Genomic DNA, 26,553 nt, shown 5'->3' on the forward strand with positions numbered 1-26,553 from the left:
AATTTGGAAGCATCATTCTACAAATGAAACGACCTGGGAGCTAGAGGAAGAAATGAAGAAATGTTATCCTCATCTTTTCGCTGAATGAGGTATGATAAATTTAGAGGACTAAATTTTCTTTTAAGAAGGGGAGAGTGTAATATCCCCCATTTTTAAAAATTTAATAAATGCTTATTTGTAAATATGAGGATTATTTAATAATTTTTTAATATTAAATAATATTATAATAGAAGTTTAATATGATTTATGAAAGTTTCAGATTTAAGTTATAAAAAAAAAAAAAAAATTTAGTGGACATGTGTCACTAGCTAGCCTAATGGTGCCACCTAAGTTTGCTCTAAGGATGACACCTAGCACTTTTCATGCATGCTTGCCACCTTGAAACTTTACAACTCTTGTGTTAACAAAAAGTAATTAAGTAAGAGATTAAAGGAGAAACTAAATGTAACCTTCAGATGCTGCATCCAACGTGAGTTTAAGAAGAGAAGAGAAGGGAAGAAGAAGAAGAAGATTTGATTGAGGTTTTGCATCAACTCCCCCCATTTGGGAATCAAATTTGTTTAAGGCAAGTGTTCTAACCTCTTCCTACAGAACTCCTAATCTTTGTTTTCCTTTTAATTCTTCATAATGCAAAAGATTTCAGCTTAGTACCAAACCGTTCTTTCCTTTTGATACAAATCCATGAATCTGAAATTTTTTTGGTAATCTGACCTCTATTCAATATTTCGGTCATAACATTTTGTAATAAACTCTGATTTAGACAAAACCTATTCCATTTGAAAGTAGACTCAAATATCTTTATTTTGACACTAAGATTGAATGATTCGGAGTTTAAATGACTACTAAGACTTCTATTTCAATTAACCCTACAGATTCTGCAAAATAGGGATTGAAATTTCTGACCTTCTGTTACTAAATTGCTCATAACTCTCTAGAGAAAATTCTGAATTAAGCAAAACTTAGTTCCTTGGAAACTAGATTCGTGTATCTTTCTTTTGACACCTAGTTGGAAATTTTGAAGTATGTTTGCCTTCTAAAACTTCTGTTTAAATCGATTCTATCAAGTCTGCAAAACAGGGATGATCAATTCTGACCTTCCTTTACTCTATTTGTTGTAACTTCCTGTTAAGAACTCAAAAAAATTATGAATCTGAGTTTATCTGAAAATAGATTGAAACAGCTTTCCAATGACACCTATTTTTAATGATTTGGAGTATGTTTGGTCACTCGAACAATTCAGAAAACGTACCATTCAAATTCTGTCATAGTTGAAAACTTTGTTGGGTTTTGCCTATTCAATTTTCATCCTATTGTAAATATGATTTCTACTAAATTCTTCTTCAATTGAGCTTTATATTAGTCCTTTGAAGTTCTTGTATTGTTCATCCTGAAATTATTGTATAACTGAAATTTATTATGTAATACTTTGTTTGCATTTCCTTGTTTGATAAGGCACATGCATATCTTCGTTGTTCCGCATGTGTTTCTGATATGTGTCAATGTTATTGTTCATACTACCCTTTTGTACTCTGGTGTCTTGTGGGATATTGTGAACCTTTGCCAGAAATGGTAAAGGGAGTTATGCTTAGAGCCCGCGATTGCTCTGCCGACCCCATTGACTTCACTCAGACGTGGGTGGATGGAACTCCCAGACGTGGGAGACTTATGCTTGGTGGTCATCCAGAAATGGATGAATCACATTATGTATGTGGTCCCACAGCGCCATCTATGCTCATTGATATGATATCCAAAGTTTTGTTTATGAGTTCATATTATGCTTTGGATAAAAATGGAATGCATGCTACATCAAGAATGACATACAAGCTTGTGTTTATTATTCGGTTCACTTGTTATACTTTGAAGTGTTTCGTTTGTCATTATTATGCCCCCAAACACTCTTATACCTTTGGATATGCACCTAAATACTTCATGTGCCATTTGATACATGCCTAAATGCTTCCTTTGCCAATGAAATGCTCTAATTTCCTTTCTCCTATTGTTATGTCTAATGCCTGTTTTTGAACGAGGTAAACCTTTGTGATTTTATATCAAAAGAGATGACTTCAAATGAACACTTGTATTTCTACTTTTGTATCTTGATACTAAGCTTGCTTGAACTTCTCCTATCGCCATGGATATGTTAGACGCTTGCTGAGCTCTTTATGCTCACCCCGTTGCTATATAAATTTTTCAGGGTAGCTTGTCACGCACTGAAAAGCTAGAATTGGGTTAAAGCAGTGAAAGGCTAGAAGATTTTTAAGCTAATCTTTGTTGGATGATGGTTTTTGTTATATAGTAAACTTTACTTCTGATGTAATGTTAAGGATCTGTTGATACTTATGTGTTGTAAAATGTCAAAGGACCGCTCATGTGTATGGAATGATAAGTTTAAGATGTGTAAGGATAAGAACTCATGGTAAATAATTATCTTTTTGTGATTGTATATACTTCTATGATTATGGATTTGTGTTGTGGTTGATGTTTAGTTGACTTGTCTTTGGATTTTGTGAATCTCTAAGTGAAGTGGATTATGATTTATGTAATGTACATGTTTATGAATTGTGAATATTGATTTTTGAATGATTCTTAGTATCCTCAAATTGTTAGATTGGATCCTGGATTGAATTGATGATCAATTATAATATTATTGATTTTTAGACAGGGTCACACTTCCTGAATGCGATAATTCAGGGGGGGCGTGACAAAGAGGAAGAGGAAGGAAGAAGGGAAGGAGAGGAAGAAGAGAAGGGGAAGAAGGGATTGCGACTGCGGTGGTGGCGACTGCGTCAGCGACAGCTGTGTTTGGGAAAGAAAGTGTAGGAACGAGAGAAGGGAGGAAGGAAATAGTGCAATGGAAGGGGTTACGGTTGTGACCGCAGCTGCGATCATGGCTACGACTGTGGAAGTGGCAGCGGCGATGGCTGCGATAGCTGTGTTTGAAAAAGAAAACGAAGGAATGAGAGTAAGAGATAGCAGGTGACTATGCCTCTATGTTCTGCATGAGCTACAGTTATGGAAGAAAAAGAGAAGACACGTAGAAAACGAAACAGGGAGAGGACGCGGAGGAAAAGTAGAAGGATTTGGGCTGACACCTTCTTTGGATCTTTGGACCAAAACCTTCAAAAGGCAAGTTTCCTGATCATTTCTCCTATAATTGCTCTAATTTTTCTTATTACAAGTATTATGATCTTCCTAGTGCAAGTGTATCGATCATTTCTATTGCAAGTTTCCCGATCGTTTCTCCTGTTATTGTTCTAATCTTTCCTATTGCAAGTGTCCTGGTCTTTCCTTACTGCAATTTTATCTCTATATTTGCTTTGAATATGAGGAACATTGAATTGTTCTAGCCTTGCATTTGATATATCTCATGTTTAGACGTAACGATTCGAATCTGTGCAACTCTTGAGATTCTGACCTTCCTACCTTGTTATGTTTATAACTTCACGTATTGACCTCTGATTTGGACAAAACTTATTTGATCAGAATATAGACTCATAAACTTTCTTTTGATAGCTTACTTTAAGAATTCAGAGTAAGTTTGTCTATCCAAACTTCTGTTTCAAATGAGCCTACAGATTCTGCAAAATAGGGATTGTAATTTCTGACCTTTTGATACTAATCTGCCTATAAGTCTTTGTTGGAAACTCCGATTTGTTCAAAGCTGATTTCATTGGAAACTAGACTCATAGATCTTTCTTACGATATATGGATTGAAAGATTTGGAGTCCAAACACCTGCCCAGTTATCTGTTGAATCTGACCTTATGAATTCTGCCAAACAGAGATTTTGTTCTGTGACCCTTGTTTACAAAATTATTTGTAACTCTCTCTGTTGGATAATTCAATTTATATGAAACTTGTTTCATCAGAAACTACATTGAAATATCTTTCCACAATAGCTTTCTTGAGTATATTGGAGCACAATTGATAGTTTGAATCATTTGTTCAATGTGCTGTTGAATCTCGGATTTTGATGATAAAATCAATTGATGGGTTAATTGATCTAATCCATATTATTGAGTTAAGTATGTAGGAGTAACTACAATAACCAGAAAACACAAAGCAAGAATATCGGAGTCAAGTTCGATGGACGTTTAGGGGTTAATTGGGCCCAAAATTAGACTTGGTTTGAGCTAAATTTGAAGCCCAACAAGTGAATCGAAGGGTCTGGTGGTGGCACCGCCAGACTGGGCGGTTGCACCGCCCAGCACCCGAGAGCTGGACGGTGGCATTACCTCGGCTGTGCGGTGGCACCACCCAGCACTGTCAATGTCTGACAGTGACAAGCGGTGGCACCGCCAACATCGGGAACCCAAAGAGAATTCAAATTTTGGAGCCCAAATTTGAATCCTCTGGAGGCCTATAAATACCCCTCAAATCTCAGCTAAGATTATAACTTTTTGAGTAGCAATTGATTGAGAGAAAAGTCTTAGAAGAGTCTTTGCTAGTCTTGTTTTCAATTTGCTAGTGTTCACCTCCTTCTTTCTTGCTGAAAATCTGTAAGAGAGTGAACCGCTTGTAAAAGTTGTAAGAGGGGTATTTACCCTTCCCTTTCAAGAGATTTGCTAGTGGAAGGTGGGAGCCTCATCGAAGAGGGGCCTCGCAAGTGGATGTCGGTCATTTGACCGAACCACTGTAAAATCGGCGTGATCTCTGGTTTGCATTTACTTATTGTCATTTATATTACTGCAAACCATTTGCACTTTAATGCTATTCTGCTTTGTCTCCGTCTTACTTATCTCTTCAAGTTAAAACGCAATCGAAACAGTTTTAAACGAAAACGTTGCTTTTATCGTACGAAGTTTCCGAAAAGTGTTTAAATCGTGAAAAGTTTATCGCACTTCACCGCTGCACTAATTCACCCCCCCCTCTTAGTGCCGCTCCGATCCTAACAATTGGTATCAGAGCAAGGCTCACTCTCATATTTGGTTTAATACCCAAGAGAGATGGCTTACTCCGGCATGCATGAGGGACACTCTATCACATGTCCACCTATGTTTAATGGGTCGGATTACACGTATTGGAAGACCCGTATGAGGATCTTCCTCATTTCCATGGATTTCGAGCTTTGGACTATTGTTGAAAATGGATTTCAAAAATCTTCTCTTCCGATGAGCGAATGGAATGAATCGGAGAAGAAGGTATTTGCTTTAAACGCAAAGGCTATAAATGCCTTGTTTTGTGCACTAGATAAAAATGAGTTTAATCATGTTTCAATTTGTGATTCGGCTTTTGATATTTGGAGAACTCTTGAGGTCACTCATGAAGGCACTAGCCGAGTGAAAGAGTCCAAATTCAACATCCTTGTGCACTCTTATGAACTTTTCCGAATGAAACCAAGTGAGTCCATCGGAGATATGTACACCCGTTTCACGGATGTCATCAATGGACTCAAAGCTCTTAGTAAAAGTTTTTCTAACTTTGAACTAGTAAACAAAATCTTAAGATCTCTTCCTAAAAGTTGGGATCCAAAAGTTACAGCCATTCAAGAGGCTAAGGACCTCAAAACATTCCCTCTTGAAGAACTTATTGGGTCTCTAATGTCCTACGAAATGACATGTCAAGCTCATGACGAGCTCGAGAACCCCCTTCCAAAGAACAGGAAGGATATGACACTTATATTACAAGAAGATCACTTCAAAGGAACATCAAGTGATGAAGACAGTGACAATGACATTGCACTTTTGACTCAAAAATTTAAAAAATATTTAAGAAAAAATAAATTTAAAAATAATACAAAAAATAAAGTTGAACAAAAGAAGGACCAAGTGATTTGCTATGAGTGTAAAAAATCGAGACACTACAAGAACGATTGTCCTCAAGCCAAAAAGAGAACATCAAAGAAGAAGGCGCTCAAGGCAACGTGGGATGATTCAAGCGCGTCCGAAGAAGAGGAGTCCAACACTGAGCAAGTTGCTCATTATTCACTAATGGCTTTAGGAGAAGAGGTATGTGATTTATTTAATGAAGATTTATCTTTTGAAGAACTCTCTATCGCTTTTCATGAATTATTTGATGAATGTAGAATTATTAGCAAGAAGTTAAGTATCTTAAAGAAAGAGTATGCTTTGCTACAAGATAAGTTTGATAGTCTTCAAACTCCTCCATGCTCTAAGTGTGAGCATTTAGAAGCAATAAAAAATAAAAATTTGCTTCTTAAAGAAACCTTAAACAAGTTTAAGGTTGGTAGCAAAGGATTAGATATGATCCTTGCACACAAGGGTCACGTCGCAAATAGAAATGGAATTAGATTTGTAAAAGGATTACATCAAAATCCTACCACTTTCATAAAAGGACCTACATTAAATGTTTCCTCTTATATGAAATGCAACTTCTATTGCAAATCCGGACATATTGCCTATAAATGTCCATTTAGGAAAATTAGTTCACAAAAATTAATACGGGTTCCTAAAGGAACTATAAAGGATTCAATAATAAATAACAAAGTTAGTGGATCAATTTTTAAGGCACCCAAAATCAAATGGGTATCTAAAAGTCATCCTCTTTTGTAGACAAACCTACAAGCTAGGAGCAAGAGATGGTATCTCGATAGTGGATGCTCAAGACATATGATTGGAGATCCATCTCATTTCTCTATGCTCATTAGCAAAGAAGAAGGGTACGTCACCTTCGAAGACAACAACAAAGGCAAAATCATTGGCAAGGGAACTATTGGTAACAAATTTAGTTTTTCCATTGATGATGTTTTACTAGTTGATGGATTGAAACATAATCTCTTGAGTATTTGTCAACTATGCGATAAAGGTTATATCGTTAGATTCGAATCAAATATGTGTATTATCGAAAAACCAAACAATAACTTGACTATGATTGCATTAAAACAAAATAATGTCTACACCATCAACCTTGATGAACTAAGTAATGAAATGTGCTTCTCCGCTCTAAATGATGATGCTTGGCTTTGGCATAGGAGATTAGGCCATGCAAGCATGAAACTAATATCTAAGATCTCATCTAGAGAATTAGTACGAGGGATTCCAAATATGAAGTTTACTAAGGACAAAGTATGTGATGCATGTCAACTAGGTAAACAAATAAAAACTAGTTTCAAACCAAAAAATTAAATTAGCACCACTAGACCACTATAATTGATCCATTTGGACTTATTCGGACCAATTGACACAACAAGTCTAGGAGGAAGCAAATATGCGTTTGTAATTGTGGATGACTATACTAGGTACACTTGGACCTATTTCTTAGTCCATAAAAGTGATTGTTTCAAGTGCTTCTTAAAATTTTGTAAACTCACTCAAAATGAAAAGGGCTTCATGATTTCATCAATTCGGAGTGATCACGGTGGCGAATTTCAAAACCATGATTTCCAAAATCTTTGTGAAGTTAATAGATACAATCATAACTTCTCCACTCCAAGAAATCCCCAACAAAATGGAGTAGTTGAAAGAAAAAATAGAAACCTACAAGAAATGGCAAGAACTATGTTAAATGAACATAGTTTACCTAAGTATTTTTGGGCCGAAGCCGTAAATACGGCTTGCTACATCATGAATAGGGTCCTAATAAGACCATCCCTATCAAAAACTCCCTATGAATTATGGAATAACAAAAAACCAAATATTTCCTATTTTAAAGTTTTCGGTTGTAAATGTTGAATCTCGGATTTTGATGATGAAGTCAATTGTCATTTGTTGTCTAACCTATATATTGAGATAAGTGTGCAGGATTAACTACGATGAAAGTAAGACGTGCAGCAAGAGTTGCGCCGGAGTCATGACAATGATCACGTTGGGAGTTCGAGAGCTCGACGGAAGTTCGGACTGTCGTCGGAGGTTCTACGGGAACAAATCCGAGAAGTCCATAAGCTTGCCAAAGAAGCTCGTCGGAACTCGCCAAGTGTATCGTCGCAAGTCCAGGAGTTTGCTAGAAGTCCGCAGGAAAATCACCGAGGGTTCATCGGATGATCGACGGAAGTTCGCCGGAAACTCGCCGGAAGATGCGATTGACGCACTGGAGCAAGCTGCAAAAATTGTCTTAGGATTTATCGTAGTTAGCACAATGATTAAGTTGGTAATGGGAGATGATCCCATTGGCTTAATCTTGGGGCAATTGGGCCCCTGAAAGACCCAATTTGGGCCGAATGGATCTACCCATTCGGACCCTGATTACTGCAGGAGGTGCAACCGCCCAAGCCAGGAGGTGCAACCGCCTGGGCTCAGTCTCCAAGCGAGATTGGGCGGTGCAACCTCTCCTGACAGGAGGTAGCACCGCCTGAGCTCGGTCTTCGAGCTCTAGTAGGCGGTGCAACCACCCCAGTCAGGAGGTGCAACCGCCTGAGCTCGGTCTTCGAGATCTGGCAAAGAGGTGCAACCGCCCCTGGCAGAGGTGGCACCGCCCAGAGGCTCAGTCTTCGAGCTCTGCCAGGCGGTGCAACCGCCCCAGTCAGGAGGTGCAACCGCCTGATCCCGGAATTTCGGGAATTGACAGTTTTGAGCTCCAAATTTGAACTGGGTTGGGGCCTATAAATACCCCACCCATTCAGCACTGAAAGGAGCAACTAACACTCAAAATCTTGACATCTTTATGTGATTCTTAGAGCTCAAAATTGTTGTAAAGGCCAAAAGTTCTCCTCCCTCTGTTCTTCAAGTTTTGAGTTGTAAAGAGAGGAGAGAAAATTTCTGTAAGGGTTGTCTCCTAAGCCCGTCAAAAGGAGTGAAACTGTAAAAGGGTGGTTGACCTTCGCCTTTTGAAGGAAAGCCTCTAATTGACGTCGGTGACCTCGTCGGTGGAGGAAGCCAAAAGTGGAGGAGGTCAAGATTGACCAAACCACTCTAAATCTCGGTTTGCATTTACTTTGAGTATATTATCTTTACTGCAAACCTCCTCTGAAGCTTACTGCCTTCTGCGCCTTTACGATCGGGTTTCAAGCCTTTTACTTTCCGAATCAACGTTTAGATGTAAATTTGCTTTTTCGTACGATCATCAAATTACAGATTGCGTTTACGTTTTGAGCTTTACCTTAATTGCAAACTGCCTTCATACTCTTGCTTAAAATGCATCTTGCCTAATCAAGTGATTTACAAATCAGCACTTAGACGTAAATCAGTTTCTTCATACGAACGTCGGATTTCAGCTTGCGCCTATGTTCTGGTTTTCATCATAGCTGCAAACTCCCTGCATAGATTAACTTTAATATCATCTTACTTAGAATCAGATTTTACACAGAAATCGTTTTTATCGTTCGAACGCAGATTTCGATTTTAATCGCAGAAAGTTTTCCGCTGCACTAATTCACCCCCCCCCCCCCCTCTTAGTGCTCTCGATCCTAACAGTAAATGCTTTATTTTGAATGAAAAGAATGCCTTAGGAAAATTTGATGCTAAATCCGATGAAGGCATCTTTCTTGGTTACTCTTCCGTTTCTAAGGCTTTTCGGGTTTTTAACAAAAGAACCTTAGTAATAGAAGAGTCTATTCATGTAGTTTTTAATGAAATTTCTAATTTAAAGAAAAATGATTTTGATGATGATCTTGGTTTTGATAATTTGAATTTAAATGAACCCCCTCCTCAAAATAGCAACTTGGATGCACCTTCTTCCGAAACTTCCTTACCCAAGGAATGGAAGTATATAGATGCTCATCCAAATGAGCTAATTATAGGAGATACATCAAAAGGGGTTCAAATTCGTTCCTCTTTCAAGAATTTTTGTGCCAACGCCGCCTTCCTTTCTCAAATCGAACCTAAATGCATTGACGAGGCCATAAAAGATGATTTTTGGGTTATCGCAATGCAAGAGGAATTGAATCAATTTGAGAGGAATAAGGTATGGAAGCTTGTTCCTAGACCTAGTGACCATTTAGTTATTGGTACTAAATGGGTCTTTATAAACAAGCAAGACGAAAATGGTATCGTGGTTAGAAACAAGGCTAGATTAGTGGCCAAAGGTTTCAACCAAGAAGAATGTATCGATTACGAAGAAACCTTCGCTCCCATGGCTCGATTAGAAACCATAAGGATGCTCCTTGCCTATGCTAGTAGTAATAATTTTAAACTATTTCAAATAGATGTCAAAAGTGCTTTCTTGAATGGTTTTATTTCCGAAGAAGTATATGTCGAACAACCTCCCGGATTTGAAAATTATCTTCTTCCTAACCATGTATTCAAATTGATTGAGGCCCTCTATGGCTTGAAACAAGCTCCTAAAGCTTGGTATGAAAGGCTTAGTTCCTTTTTTATTTTAAATAATTTTACTAAAGGCAAGGTTGATACTACATTGTTTATTAAACATTTTGAAAATAATTTTCTTATTGTGCAAATTTATGTTGACGATATTATTTTTGGCTCTTCGGATGAATCACTATGTGAATCATTTGCCAAATGTATGAGTCATGAATTTGAAATGAGTTTAATGGGTGAATTAACTTTCTTTTTGGGATTACAAATCAAACAACTTAGTGATGGTATATTTCTTAACCAATCTAAATAAACATTAAAATTGTTAAAACGATTTAACATGAATAATTCAAAAGCAATAAACACCCCTATGAGTACTGCGACTAAGTTAGATATGGATGAAAATAGTGAAAATTTCGATCAAAAAACATATAGGGGAATGATAGGTAGTCTGTCACGCCCCTCCAAAATATTGATAATATTTAAAATTTTCATCACAACTAACCCAGGATCCAAACACACATTTGAGGTCACTAAGAAAACATTCAGATCAAAATTTCACCTCTATAGTCTACAAATTCATCACCCTGTGCAGTTCATAAACATACCACATATCACTCGATAATTCATACAATCTGAACTCAACTCATCAAAATACTAACCACAACATAAATTCACAAGTGGGGAAGTCTATGCAGTCACCAAACCAACGATTTCCATAAGATCATATCATTACATGAATTTAACTTAACATTCCAAAATCCTATACATAAGGGATCCTTTATCTTACACAAAATCCACAGGTTTAGATTCATCGTCACATTTCATAAGATGCAGATTATCTTATACAACAAATACACATATGCTAACAAAGATCTACCCAAAATCTTCTAAACTTTCCACCGCCTCAGCCCAATCTTAACATTTAAGCAAGCAATACGTTATCCTGAAAAATTTATCAACAAACGGGGTGAGCATGAAGAGCTCAGCAAGTGACTAACATATCCATATCAAAATAGTACAATTTCCAAAGAGATACAGTTTCAAAATACAAGGCAGAATATACGATTTCGTAGTCATAATATCATTAGGAGCAGAAACACAATTGTCCTTTCAATCTTACATATTTGGTTCCTGACAGATGGGGCATAGAGTAATTGGAGCATATCAGAAATAAAAGAAACATATCGGAGCTTATCAATGGCATATAAAATGTTCCGAAGCATATCAACGACATTTGGAACATTTCGAAGCAAAATCATCAGTGAATGAAGCATTTCAGAGCATATAAAAAATAAATATCGTACAGAAGCTCGAACGTCGTCCTTGACGTTGCAATCATATCATTCTTATCCAGAGCATGAACAAAAACAACTCACCAAAACTCTGGATGTCATATCAAACATATAGAAGGTGTAGTGGGATCTCAGTTAGAATGTGATTCATCCATATCTGAATGACCACCTGACAAAAGTCTCCCATGTCTGGGAGCTCCATCCACCCACGTCTAGGTGAAGTCAGAGGGGGCCGGCAGAGCATCGCAGGATCTAAGCACATACCCTTTACCATTTCTGGCAAAGGTCCAGAATATCCCACAGAGCGGGACCCCACAGAGCGGGCAATAAGCGCATACCCATTACCATTTCTGGCAAAGGTCCGGACAATCCCACACACCAGAGTACAAGAGGGCAGTTTTAACAATAAGTAGCATATATCGGAAGTACACGCGGAACAACAAAACGTGCATGTGCCTTTTCGAGACAATACGAAACAAAGAACAAATCTCTCACAAATGTATTCAGATTTGGAATGAAATGAAAACAAGAGTGTATAGGGATTCCAAGCAATCATATTTTGCTCAATTCCAATAAGAAGGTTAGACGAATTCAAATATCCAAAGGAACGGAACAGAATACGCGAAATCGACCAAAGCTCGATTTCGGACAGAATTCCAGTGGCACATCAAACAAATACTTTAGAATATCAATTATGCTCCAATACCCATAAGAAAGCTATGGTCGAACCATATATCAATCTATATTCTGATGGAACAAATTTCATATGAAACAGGGTTCCCAACACGGAGTTACCTTTGATTTGGTAACACAAGGTCAAAAACACAATCACTGTTTTGTAGAATTTATAGGGTCGGATTCAACAGATAATAGGGTAGGCAATTGAATTCCAAAATTTTCAAACTATAAGTCAAAAGAAAGATTTTCAAGTTTAGTTTCAAATAAAATCAGTTTGGTACAAATCAGAATTTTTAACAGGGAGTTATAGGCATTTTAGTTTCGACAGGTCAGAAATCTTGAACCCTGTTTTACAGCGTCTATAGGCTCATTTGAAACAGATGTTTGGGTAAGTATTCGGTGTCCAAAATCTACAAAATCAGTGTCAAAAGGAAGATATAAGAGTCTAATTTCAAACAAAATAGTTCCTGCCCGAATTCACATTTTGTACTAAAACTTATAGCTGAAATAGTGTATAGGGGTCAGTTTACCGAAAAAACTTCAGAATCTAAGGTTCTATGTCCAAAGAGAGACATATCAGTTTCTAAATAGAAATCCTTCAATTTATTTTGAATCAACATAAAAACAGAGACTAAAAATTCTGTAGGATGGGGTTAGAACACTTGCCTTTGAGAATTTTGACCCGAAGTGAAAAGATTAAAGCAAGAATCCTAAAAACCCCAATTTTCTTCTTCTTCTTCTTCTTCTTCTTCTTCTTCTTCTTTCTTTCTTTCCCTGATCACCCACGAGCTGCCTTCTCTGCTTCCTTAAGAATGAAGGCAGAGAGGCTTAAACTGCTTCCTTAAGAATGAAGGCAAAGAGGCTTAAACGGTGGAATTTGTCATTTTGTGCGTTTTGCAGTTTAGTCCTTGTTTTTATCATATTCACGATTAGGTCCTTAGGGTTTACATATAGGTCCTCAGATTCTTTCTTTTTTTTTTTTTTTTTTTCTGAATAGATCACCAAAATCTTACAAATAAGTTACCTCTGATTCATACTCTATTTCTTTTGTCAATTTAAAATAAATGCTTACATTATCACCAGAAATTTATACGAAAATTCAGAAATGAGGGGTGTTACACTCTCCCCCCCTTAAAAGAAAAATTTAGTCCTCTAAATTTATCGTACCTCTATCGATGAAAAGACTAGGATACACCTTTTTCATTTCCTCCACTAGCTCCCAAGTTGTTTCCTCTCCAGAATGATGTCTCTAAATTACTTGAACCAATGGGATGACCCGATTCCTTAGGACTTTTTCTTTCTTATCAACAATCTGAATAGGCTCTTCCACATAAGATAAATCTTTATCGATCTCCACCAGCTCATACTTAATGATGTGAGAAGGGTCATATATATACTTTCTAATCATCGAGACATGAAATATATCATGGACATGGCACAATGCTAGTGGCAAGGCAATCCTGTAAGCGACAGAACCAACCCTCTCAAGAACCTCAAAAGGTCCAATAAATCTTGGGCTTAATTTTCCTTTCTTCCCAAACCTTATAATGCCTTTGGAAGGGGAGACTTTTAAGAATACAAAATCTTCGATTTCAAACTCAATATCTCGTCTTCTATTGTCGGCATAACTCTTTTGACGACTCTGAGCAGTTTTTAACCTTTTCCTTATAACTTGAATTTTCTCGGTAGTTTCTTGTACCTTGTCCGGTGCTAACAGCTTTCTGTCACCAACTTCCTCCCAACATATAGGTGTTATGCACTTTCGCCCATATAAAGCTTCATAAGGAGCCATCTGAATACTTGAATGATAACTATTATTATACGTGAACTCAACAAGTGAAATATCCTTATCCCATTCACCTTTCCAATCCATAACATAGGCTTTAAGCAAATCCTCAAGTGTTTGAATTGTTCTTTCTGACTGACCATCAGTCTGAGGATGATATGCAGTACTAAACTTAACTTTAGTGCCCATAGATTCCTATAATCTTCTTCAGAATCTAGAGAGAAATCTGGAGTCTCTATCAGAGATGATCTCCTTTGGAATACCATGAAGTCTTACTATTTCATTAACATATAAATCTGCAAGTCTATCAAGTGAATAAGTCATATTAATCGGTAGGAAGTGTGCAGATTTTGTTAACCTATCGATGACAACCCAAATAGCATCATGCTTTCTAGAGGTTCTAGGTAGTCCTGAAACAAAATCCATAGTAATACATTCCGATTTCCATTCAAGAATATCTAAAGGTTGTAACAACCCTCCAGGTCTTTGGTGTTCTACTTTGATTTGCTGACAAGTCAAACATTTTGAAACATACATTGCAATTTCCTTCTTCATGCCTTCCCACCAATAATGACTTTGAAGATCTCTATACATCTTAGTGCTTCCAGGATGTATAGTGTACTTTGAAGTATGACTTTCCTTTAGGATTTGATTCTTGATATCCGGTTCATTTGGTACACATACTCTCTTCCCAAATCTCAATAGGCCATCCTTTGAAACTTGAAATTGTGGCTTCAATTCCTTTTCTACTTCATTCCTCAAGTAGATTAAATATGGATCTCGTAATTGTCCTTCCTTAATTTGTTGAATAAGATCAGATTGCACTTGAATGGAGGCCATCAATATCATCGAGTCTTGCTCTTTCCTCAAAGCTTTCAAATCAAAATTTTCTTCTAATAACTTCCATTGCTTCACGACCAGACTAGCCATAAAACTTGTAGATTTCCTACTAAGTGCATCAGCTACAACATTGGCCTTGCCCAGGTGATAACGGATGGCACAATCATAATCCTTCAGAAGTTCTATCCATCTTCACTACCTCATGTTTAACTCTTTCTGAGTGAAAATATATTTTAAACTCTTGTGATCAGTAAAGATTTCAAACTGTCGATCATACAAATAATGTCTCCAAAATTTTAGAGCAAAAATAATTGCTGCTAATTCCAAATCATGAGTTGGATAATTCAATTCATAACCTTTAAGTTGCCTAGAAGCATAAGCAATTACTCTCCCTTCCTGCATCAAAACACATCCTAGGCCTTTTCTTGAAGCATCAGTATAAACTACAAATCCCTCACTACCACTTGGAATAGTGAGAATAGGGGCACTAGTCAATCTTCTTTTTAACTCTTGAAAACTTTGCTCACAATCATCACCCCATACAAATTTCATATTCTTTTTAGTGAGGTTGGTGAGAGGTTGAGCGATTCGAGAAAATCCCTCCACAAATCTCCTGTAATAACCTGCCATGCCCAAGAAGCTTCTAACCTCCGTTACATTTGTTGGTACTTCCCATTCAACAACACCTTCTATTTTTCTTGGATCAACAGATATACCCTTCCCTGAAATCACATGGCCTAAGAAAGCAACTTCATTCAACCAAAATTCACATTTGCTGAACTTTGCATATAACTTCTTTTCTCTTAGTATGGACAACACATCTCTCAAGTATTCCTCATGCTCCTGATTACTCTTTGAATACACCAATATGTCATCAAAAAATACAATTACACAGATATCCAAGAGCGGTTGAAATATCCTATTCATTAGTTCCATAAAAGCTGCAGGGGCATTTGTCAAACCAAAAGGCATCACCAAGAATTCATAATGACCATATCGAGTTCTGAAAGCTGTTTTTGAAATATCCTCCTCCTTGATCTTCAACTGATAGTAACCTGACCTCAGGTCAATCTTAGAGAATACTTGTGCACCCTGCAGTTGATCAAACAAATCATCAATTCTAGGTATGGGATACTTGTTTTTGATGGTCACCTGATTCAACTGTCTATAATCAATACAAAGCCTCAATGTTCCATCCTTCTTCACTAATAGTACCGGAGCACCCCATGGGGATACACTGGGTCGTATGAAACCCTTATCTAATAATTCTTGTATTTGCTTCATTAACTCCTCTAGCTCGAGTGGTGCCATTCTGTAGGGAGGTTTAGATATTGGGGTTGTACTGGGGACTAGATCAATAGCAAATTCACCCTCTCTATCTAGAGGTAAACCAGGCAAGTCATCTGGGAATACATCAGGGAATTCTTTGACCACTACAATTTCATCTAGGTGGGTTTCCTGATTTGAATGCTCCTTTACACACACCATATAACAAAATCAACCTTTCTGCATAAGACGATAAACTTGAAGTGCTGATATCAAGCAAGGAGGCAAATCATGCCTAATGCCCTCAAAGAAAAATATAGGCTGATCTGGTATGCAGAAAGTAATTATTTTTTTGTAACAATCAATACTAGCGTGATGAGAAGATAACCAATCCATGCTAAGTATAATATCAAAGCCCTGGATCTCTAGGAGAATCAAATCAGCAAGGAGTTCGCGGTCTCCAACAGAGATCAAACAAGATGGGTAGACCAAGTTTGTTGCCAATGAATCTCCAACAACAGTTGTTACATATAACATATAATCCAGGGGTTTAGGTAGAATATCCAAGTGACAAGCAAAGTATTGTGAAACAAACGATAAGTTGGAGCCGGGATCAAACAAAACTTTTGCATTTCTTTTAGAAACATGAAGAATACCTTCCACCACTGATTTAGAAGCTTTAGAATCTTGTTCAGTGATAGCGTACACTCTAGCATGGGCTGAGGGTCTAGGAGACAGTGGCTCTTTCTTCCTTTTCAGTGGGCAATCTCTTAATTGATGATCTAGCTTTCCATTGTTGAATCTCGTATTTTGATGATGAAACTACTTGATATATGTTTATGATTTAATCTACGTTTTGAGTGACGTAGGATGCCTCGATCAGGATGAGACAATTAAAGCAGGAAAATCATGTTGTGCCGGAGGAACATGTCAGAAGATTGGACGTCGGGCCGGTGGATCGGTCGACGTATCGACAGAAGGCTTCGGGCCGTGGACTCGGGCATCGGGCCAAGAAGAGCGGGTATTGTGCCAAGGATATCGGAGTTGCGGAGCCAACTGGCCGATTGGGCAATAGGCCGCAGGAAAGGACGATGCGCCGAAGAATCAGACGAAGCGTCGAGGGACCAATGACATGCCGGACAACTTGGTTAATCGCTTAGGATTAATTGTCTCGATCGAAGTTTTGTTTTAATTGTGCAGGACTAACTATGATAACGATGAAGACATAAAGCAAAACAAAGTGTCGGAGTCAAGCGCGAAGGATTTGTTGCAAGTTCGAGAGTTCGACGGAAGTCCGAAGGTTCATCGGGAATACTACCGGAACTAGCCGAGAATGAGTTGGGAGCTTGCCGAAGGATTTTCGGAAGCTCGCCGGAAGGTTCGTTGGAAGTTCGCGGAGCTCGCCGAGAAAGATCGGAGCTTGCCGAAGAAGCTCGTTGGAACTCACTAAGATCAAATCATGAAGTCTAGGAGCTTGCCGGGAGTCCGCAGAATGGTTTCCGAGAGTTCATCGGAAGACCGCCGGAAGTTTGCCGGAAGCTCGCCAGAAGAAGTCTTGACTTGCGGACTTTGTAATAGCTTAGAAAATGTCTTTAAAATCATAGTTAGCACATTAATTAGGGTTAGGATTAGGTGTTAATCCTATAACCCAAGTAGGGGCCAATTAGGCCCAAGTTCGGACTGGTTTGGGCCAAGTTTCGAGCCAAACCAAGTGAGCTGAAATAGTGAAAGAGGTGGCACCGCCCCAGCCAAGAGGTGGCACCACCTGGGCTAAGCCTCCTAGCGAGATTGGGCGGTGCAACCTCCCTGACAGAGAGGTGGCACCGCCTGAGCTCAGTCTTCGAGCAAGACTGGGCGGTGCAACCTCCCTGACAGAGAGGTGGCACCGCCTGAGCTCGGTCTTCGAGCTCTGCCAGGCGGTGCAACCTCTCCAGTTAGGCGGTGCAACCTCTCCAGTCAGGAGGTGCAACCGCCTGATCCCGGAATTCCGGGATTTGATCGTTTTGAGCTCCAAATTTGAATTGGGTTGGGGCCTATAAATACCCCACCCATTCAGCACTGAGAGAGCAAGAACTTACCCGAAATCTTGATCTTTTCAGTGGTTCTTAGAGCTCAAAACTGCTAGTTTTCATCCTCCTTCTGTTCTTCAAGTTTGAGTTGTAAAGAGAGGAGAGAAAACATCTGTAAGGGTTGTCTCCTAAGCCCGTCAAAAGGAGTGAATCTGTAAGAGGGTAGTTGGCCTTCGCCTATTGAAGAAAGGCCTCTAGTTGACGTCGGTAACCTCATCGGTGGAGGAAGCCAAAAGTGGAGTAGGTCAAAACTGACCGAACCACTCTAAATCTCTGGTTTGCGTTTATTTTGAGCACTTTATCATTACTGCAAACCTCCTACATAGCTACTGCTCTCTGCGCTTTTACGAACAAGTTCTGTGCAGTTTATGTTCACGTCTTAATTCCATTTACAAACTACAAACTGCTCTCTGCGCTTTTACGAACGAATTCTGTGCAGTTTACGTTTACGTCTTGATTTCACTTACAACTGCAAATTGTCTTCTACGCCTTTTTTTACGAACAAGGTTCTGTGCAGTTTACGTTTACGTCTTGATTTCATTTACAACTGCAAACTGTCTTCTGCGCTTTTACGAACAAGGTTCTGTGTAGTTTACGTTTACGTCTTGATTTCGCTTAGACGCAAACTGTGTTTAGACGCAAACTGTGTTTAGACGCAAACTGCGCTTAGACGCAATCTTCGCTTAGACGCAAACTGCACTTAGATACAAACTGTGAATCAGCTTTTGCATCATAATAGTTTCTATCGAACGAACGCAGCTTTCGGTTTTAATCACTGTAAAATTTCCGCTGCACTAATTCACCCCCCCCCTCTTAGTTCTCTCGATCCTAACAATTGGTATCAGAGCGGGGTATTTCTCATTTCGGATTTATACCCGAGAGAAATGGCTCTTCAAGAGGGCTTTTCGGTCTTTCGTCCACCGTTCTTTAACGGATTGGACTACACTTATTGGAAAACTCGAATGAGAGTTTTCTTGATTTCTCTAAATCTGGATTTATGGAATATCGTTGAAAACTGTTTTCAACTTCCCTCTAAACCGATGAACGAATGGTCGGATTTAGAGAAGAAGTATTTTTCTTTAAATGCAAAGGCTATGAATGCCTTATTTTGCGCTTTGGACAAAAATGAGTTCAATCGGGTTTCTTTGTGCGAAACGGCTTTCGATATTTGGCGCGCTCTTGAAATCACGCACGAGGGAACTAGTAGAGTCAAAGACTCGAAAGTTAATGTTTTACTGCATGATTTCGAGCTTTTTCATATGAAACCAAGTGAAACCGTTGTTGACATGTACACCCGTTTTACGGATGTCGTCAATGGCTTAAAATCACTTGGTAAAAGCTTTTCGGATTTTGAACTCGTTAACAAAGTTTTGCGCTCACTTTCTAAAACTTGGGATTCAAAAGTAACTGCTATTCAAGAATCGAAAAACTTGAACCAATTTCCACTTGAAGAACTAATTGGTTCATTGATCACATATGAAATGACGTGCAATGCACGTGAAGAACTTGAGAACCACCTTCCAAAGAACAGGAAGGATTTGGGACATAGAACATTTGAAGACCACTCGAGCATAAGCTCAAGTGATGGTGAACTTAAACTACAAATGAAACAAAAATTAAAAAGTAAAAAGAACGGAACTACTTGCTTTGAACGCAAGAAGAAGAACAAAAATTGGGATGAATCGAGCTCATCTGAAGACGAGGAGAAAATCAACAAAGGCGAGGTGGCAAACTACGCCTTTACGCCTTTCGACGCTGAGGTAATCAAAATGCCTTTAATTTACTTCGAAATTACATGATGTTCTTCATGATGCATTTTTCTTTTTCTTTAAATTTTCTTGAAAATTATATTTTTAATAATTTAATAATGTAAATGCAAATATATGAATTGATATGTTTGCTATCACTAATGGTTGCTATCACTGATGCTGATATGTTTGCTATCACTAATGATGATATGGTTGCTATTACTGATGTTGATATGTTTGCTATCACTGATGTTGATATGGTTGCTATCACTGATGCTGATATGTTTGCTATCATTAATGATGATATGGTTGCTATCACTGATGCTATGATTAGGCCATACTTGCATCACTAAGAAATATATGATTGCTATCATTGCTATGATTAGGCCATACTTGCATCACCATGTAATACATGATTGCTATCATTGCTATATGCCCTGTACCAAGATATCAAACAAAAATTTGCATCATACGAGCTGATATCTTACCATGTGATGCAATGCTATACTTGCTAAAATATTCGAAATGTGTACATCATGCCCTGTATCAAGATATCAAACAAAATCTTGCTTCACAGTTTTACGCATTAATATCTTACCATATGATGAAATGCTACAATTGATGAACACTTGAAATGTAATCCTCTATCTTATTGATTTTTCAATAAATCTATGCTTGTCATACATGAATTCATTGAATGTAATTTTGAGGATGATTTCAGATTTGACAAATGCTTGATTCGTATTTACGACATAAGATACACTTTAAATATGAATCATGCTTCAATCATGTTAAATGCTTCAATCATTTTCTATCTCTAGAGTTCTCGATTTTGATGAAATACAAGTGATAAATTCATTTATGATATCTTGTAAATCACTTGAATTATGAATGAGTTTTTTATGATGTGTTAAAAGAATCACTTAAAAAGAAAATGCTTTTCCCATCTTATCGAGATTAATGATATTGTGTGAATCTCGAAATTGATTTTGATGAAATAGTAATAACGTTATTCATGTTATGAATCTTAAAAATGATAATATGCTTCATGTGATAATATGAATACATGAAACACTTATGATATTCCGTGTATTCATAAAATATTTATCTCATCATCCGATAACTCTTCTTGATATTTCTTATGAGATGAAATGAAATAATGCATGAAATACAAATGAGGAATCAATGATCATGCATAATAGGATGTAATGAATTCTGACATTTAGATACCATCATTTGAATATCTATGATCATGTTGCCAAAACGATATATCATGAATGCTTGAATATCAGGTTTGATATGCTCATGATGATGATTGATTTTTCGGTATCGTGCACAAAAAAAAAAATTGAAATGTAATGTTAATAAATTTGTGCATTGAAACTATAATGATGCACAAATAACAATGATTACTTACCTTTGTCATGATTTAGAAATTGATGTAAAGAGTTTTTCCCTTCTTTTTGACAATGACAAAGGGGGAGATAGATTGCTAGCACAATTCAAGAAAAAGGCAAAAATTACAAAAGAGAAGAAATTGCTATCTTGAACATCACCGATAATTGCTAGCTTGAAATGTCAAGAAAATGCAAAAACTTGTTTATTTTCTTGCACATCTAAAGAGAAGATGCAAATGTAACACTTGCCAAATTGTTTGCTTGCCTCATGTAAAACATTATCTCTTGCTAGTTTGGCATTTTGCTAGCTTGCACTTTGCAACGAAAGCAAAAATGATACTTCTCAAAAGAGAAGAAAGAGCTTGTTATCTTGAACATCACAAGCTTGCCAAACAAAAATTGCAAAAGTGCTATCTTGCCTATCTCAAGAAGCAAAACTTGCATATCGTAAAAATTTGCTAGCTTGCAACTTGCATATTTCAAGAAGCAAGAGTTGCCTTCTTGAACATCTCTAAATTGCTAGCTTGCAAGTTTTAAAATGTTGCAACATTGCTAGCTTGCATGTTATAAAAGTGCTATCTTGTATGCTGTAAAACATGTATATCTAAAACTTGATAGCTTAAATGTTCTAAGCATGATGTAACATTTGCTAAATTTTTCGGCTTCAAAACTGCATGATGATAAAACTTGATATTATGTTTTTCATGCAATGAGTTGAACCAATATCACAAACACTTGATTGTGATACTTCTCCTTTTTGTTGATGACAAAGGGGGAGAAGTATGTTGATGAAAGTATGTTGATGACATGACATGTGATGCATAAGTTTATGCATATGTTCATGTTGACGTGTTGCAAGTATTCATGATGAATATTGCAATGACTTGAATTCAGTTTGAATTCAAGGTTCTATCAATATGGCATATTGATAGGGGAGTTTGTTTAAACTCTGGGAGTTAAGGTTAACTCCGTTTATGATGACATGTTGCTTAGATTTTTGAATCTAAGAGTTTCTATCAATATGACATATTGATAGGGGGAGTTTGTTTAAACTCCGGGAGTTAAGTTTAACTCTGTCATCAAGTGGTTGTCATCATCAAAAAGGGGGAGATTGTTGAATCTCGTATTTTGATGATGAAACTACTTGATATATGTTTATGATTTAATCTGCGTTTTGAGTGACGCAGGATGCCTCGATCAGGATGAGATAATTAAAGCAGGAAAATCATGTTGTGCCGGAGGAACATGTCAGAAGATTGGACGCCGGGCCAGTGGATCGGTCGACGTATCGATAGAAGGCTTCGGGCCGTGGACTCGGGCATCGGGCCAAGAAGAGCGGGTATTGTGCCAAGGATATCGGAGTTGCGGAGCCAACTGGCCGATTGGGCAATAGGCCGCAGGAAAGGACGATGCGCCGAAGAATCGGACGAAGCGTCGAGGGACCAATGACATGCCGGACAACTTGGTTAATCGCTTAGGATTAATTGTCTCAATCAAAGTTTTGTTTTAATTGTGCAGGATTAACTATGATAACGATGAAGACATAAAGCGAAACAAAGTGTCGGAGTCAAGCGCGAAGGATTTGTTGCAAGTTCGAGAGTTCGACGGAAGTCCGAAGGTTCATCGGGAATGCTACCGGAACTAGCCGAGAATGAGTTGGGAGCTTGCCGAAGGATTTTCGGAAGCTCGCCGGAAGGTTCGTTGGAAGTTCGCGGAGCTCGCCGAGAAAGATCGGAGCTTGCCGAAGAAGCTCGTTGGAACTCGCTAAGATCAAATCGTGAAGTCTAGGAGCTTGCCGGGAGTCCGCAGAATGGTTTCCGAGAGTTCATCGGAAGACCGCCGGAAGTTTGCCGGAAGCTCGCCAAAAGAAGTCTTGACTTGCGGACTTTGTAATAGCTTAGAAAATGTCTTTAAAATCATAGTTAGCATATTAATTAGGGTTAGGATTAGGTGTTAATCCTATAACCCAAGTAGGGCCAATTAGGCCCAAGTTCGGACTGGTTTGGGCCAAGTTTGGAGCCAAACCAAGTGAGCTGAAATAGTGAAAGAGGTGGCACCGCCCCAGCCAAGAGGTGGCACCGCCTGGGCTAAGCCTCCCAGCGAGACTAGGCGGTGCAACCTCCCTGACAGAGAGGTGGCACCGCCTGAGCTCAGTCTTCGAGCAAGACTGGGCGGTGCAACCTCCTTGACAGAGAGGTGGCACCGCCTGAGCTCAGTCTTCGAGCTCTGCCAGGCGGTGCAACCTCTCCAGTCAGGAGGTGGAACCGCCTGATCCCGGAATTCCGGGATTTGATCGTTTTGAGCTTCAAATTTGAGTTGGGTTGGGGCCTATAAATACCCCACCCATTCAGCACTGAGAGAGCAAGAACTTACCCGAAATCTTGATCTTTTCAGTGGTTCTTAGAGCTCAAAACTGCTAGTTTTCATCCTCCTTCTGTTCTTCAAGTTTTAGTTGTAAAGAGAGGAGAGAAAACATCTGTAAGGGTTGTCTCCTAAGCCCGTCAAAAGGAGTGAATCTGTAAGAGGGTAGTTGGCCTTCGCCTATTGAAGGAAGGCCTCTAGTTGACGTCGGTAACCTCATCGGTGGAGGAAGCCAAAAGTGGAGTAGGTCAAAACTGACCGAACCACTCTAAATCTCTTGTTTACGTTTATTTTGAGCACTTTATCATTACTGCAAACCTCCTACATAGCTACTGCTCTCTGTGCTTTTACGAACGAGTTCTGTGCAGTTTACGTTCACGTCTTAATTCCATTTACAAACTGCAAACTGCTCTCTGTGCTTTTACGAATGAATTCTGTGCAATTTACGTTTACGTCTTGATTTCACTTACAACTGCAAATTGTCTTCTGCGCCTTTTTTTACGAACAAGGTTCTGTGCAGTTTACGTTTACATCTTGATTTCATTTACAACTGCAAACTATCTTCTGCGCTTTTACGAACAAGGTTCTGTGTAGTTTACGTTTACGTCTTGATTTCGCTTAGACGCAAACTGTGTTTAGACGCAAACTGCGCTTAGATGCAAACTGTGTTTAGACGCAAACTGTGTTTAGACGCAAACTGCGCTTAGACGCATTCTGCGCTTAGACGCAAACTGCACTTAGATAAAAACTGTGAATCAACTTTTGCATCATAATAGTTTCTATCGAACGAACGCAGCTTTCGGTTTTAATCGCTGTAAAATTTCCGCTGCACTAATTCACCCCCCCCCTCTTAGTGCTCTCGATCCTAAAAATTGGTATCAGAGCGGGGTATTTCTCATTTCGGATTTACACCCGAGAGAAATGAAAATGTATTCAGATTTGGAATGAAATGAAAACAAGAGTGTACAGGGATTCCAAGCAATCATATTTAGCTCAATTCCAATAAGAAGGTTAGACGAATTCAAATATCCAAAGGAACGGAACAGAATACGCGAAATCGACCAAAGCTCAATTTCGGACAGAATTCCAATGGCACATCAAACAAATACTTCAGAATATCAATTATGCTCCAATACCTATAAGAAAGCTATGGTCGAACCATATATCAATCTATATTCTGATGGAACAAATTTCATATGAAACAGGGTTCCCAACACGGAGTTACCTTTGATTTGGTAACACAAGGTCAAAAACACAATCACTGTTTTGCAGAATTTATAGGGTCGGATTCAACAGATAATAGGGTAGGCAATTGAATTCCAAAATTTTCAAACTATATGTCAAAAGAAATATTTTCAAGTTTAGTTTCAAATAAAATCAGTTTGGTACAAATCAGAATTTTCAACAGGGAGTTATAGGCATTTTAGTATCGACAGGTCGGAAATCTTGAACCCTGTTTTACAGCATCTATAGGCTCATTTGAAACAGATGTTTGGGTAAGTATTCGGTGTCAAAAATCTACAAAATCAGTGTCAAAAGGAAGATATAAGAGTCTAATTTCAAAAAAAATAGTTCCTACCCAAATTAACATTTTGTACTAAAACTTATAGCTGAAATAGTGTATCAGTGTATAGGGGTCAGTTTACCGAAAAAACATCAGAATCCAAGGTTCTATGTCCAAAGAGAGACATATCAGTTTCTAAATAGAAATATTTTAATTTATTTTGAATCAACATAAAAACAGAGACTAAAAATTCTGTAGGATGGGGTTAGAACACTTGCCTTTGAGAATTTTGACCCGAAGTGAAAAGATTAAAGCAAGAATCCTAAAAACCCCAATTTTTTTCTTCTTCTCCTTCTTCTTCTTCTTCTTCTTTCTTTCTTTCCCTGATCACCCATGAGCTGCCTTCTCTGCTTCCTTAAGAACGAAGGCAGAGAGGCTTAAACGGTGGAATTTGTCATTTTGTGCGTTTTGCAGTTTAGTCCTTGTTTTTATCATATTCACGATTAGGTCCTTAGGGTTTACATATAGGTCCTCAGATTCTTTTTTTTTTTTTTTTTTTTTGAACAGATCTCCCAAATCTTACAAATAAGTTACCTCTGATTCATACTCTATTTCTTTTGTCAATTTAAAATAAATGCTTACATTATCACCAGAAATTTATACGAAAATTCGGAAATGAGGGGTGTTACATAGTCTACTGTACCTCACCGCGACTAGACCGGATATTATGTTTTGTGTAGGACTTTGCACTAGGTTTCAATCAAATCCTAAATTATCTCATCTTAAAAGTGTTAAAAGAATATTTAGGTATCTTAAAGGAACTCCAAATTTAGGATTGTGGTATTCAAAATCTAAAAAATTTGATTTAATAGCTTTTGTAGATGCCGATTTTGGCTGATGCAGGATAGATAGAAAAAGTACATCCGGAACATGCCAATTTTTAGGACATGCACTTGTTTCTTAGAGTTCCAAGAAACAAAATTCAGTTGCACTATCTATGGCAGAAGCCGAATACATTGCTGCAAGTGCATGCTGTGCATAAGTTGTTTGGATGAAAAATACACTAGAAGACTATGAAATTCACTTTAAAAATATTCCCATAAAATGTGATAATACTAGTGCCATATGTCTTACTAAAAATCCAATTCAGCACTCTAGAACTAAGCACATCAACGTTAGGCATCATTTCATACGCGATCATGTCCTTAACAATGATGTTGTTCTAGAATTCATTGACACAAAGCATCAATTAGAAGATATATTTACAAAAGCTTTGAATGAAGACCAATTTGAATTCATTAGAAGGGAATTAGGTATGTTAAATTGTCCCTAAGAATAAACTTGTTTGAATGGATTTTCCGTAAAGTTTTTCATTCTCTCTCCATTCCTCGGTGAATCTAATCCTTCTCTTTCGATTCTAAATGATATGTTAAATTATCTTATCCTATCTTGAGTCAAACAC

This window comes from Musa acuminata, chromosome BXJ3-9, assembly GCF_036884655.1.
Source record: "Musa acuminata AAA Group cultivar baxijiao chromosome BXJ3-9, Cavendish_Baxijiao_AAA, whole genome shotgun sequence".
Taxonomy (NCBI): domain Eukaryota; kingdom Viridiplantae; phylum Streptophyta; class Magnoliopsida; order Zingiberales; family Musaceae; genus Musa; species Musa acuminata.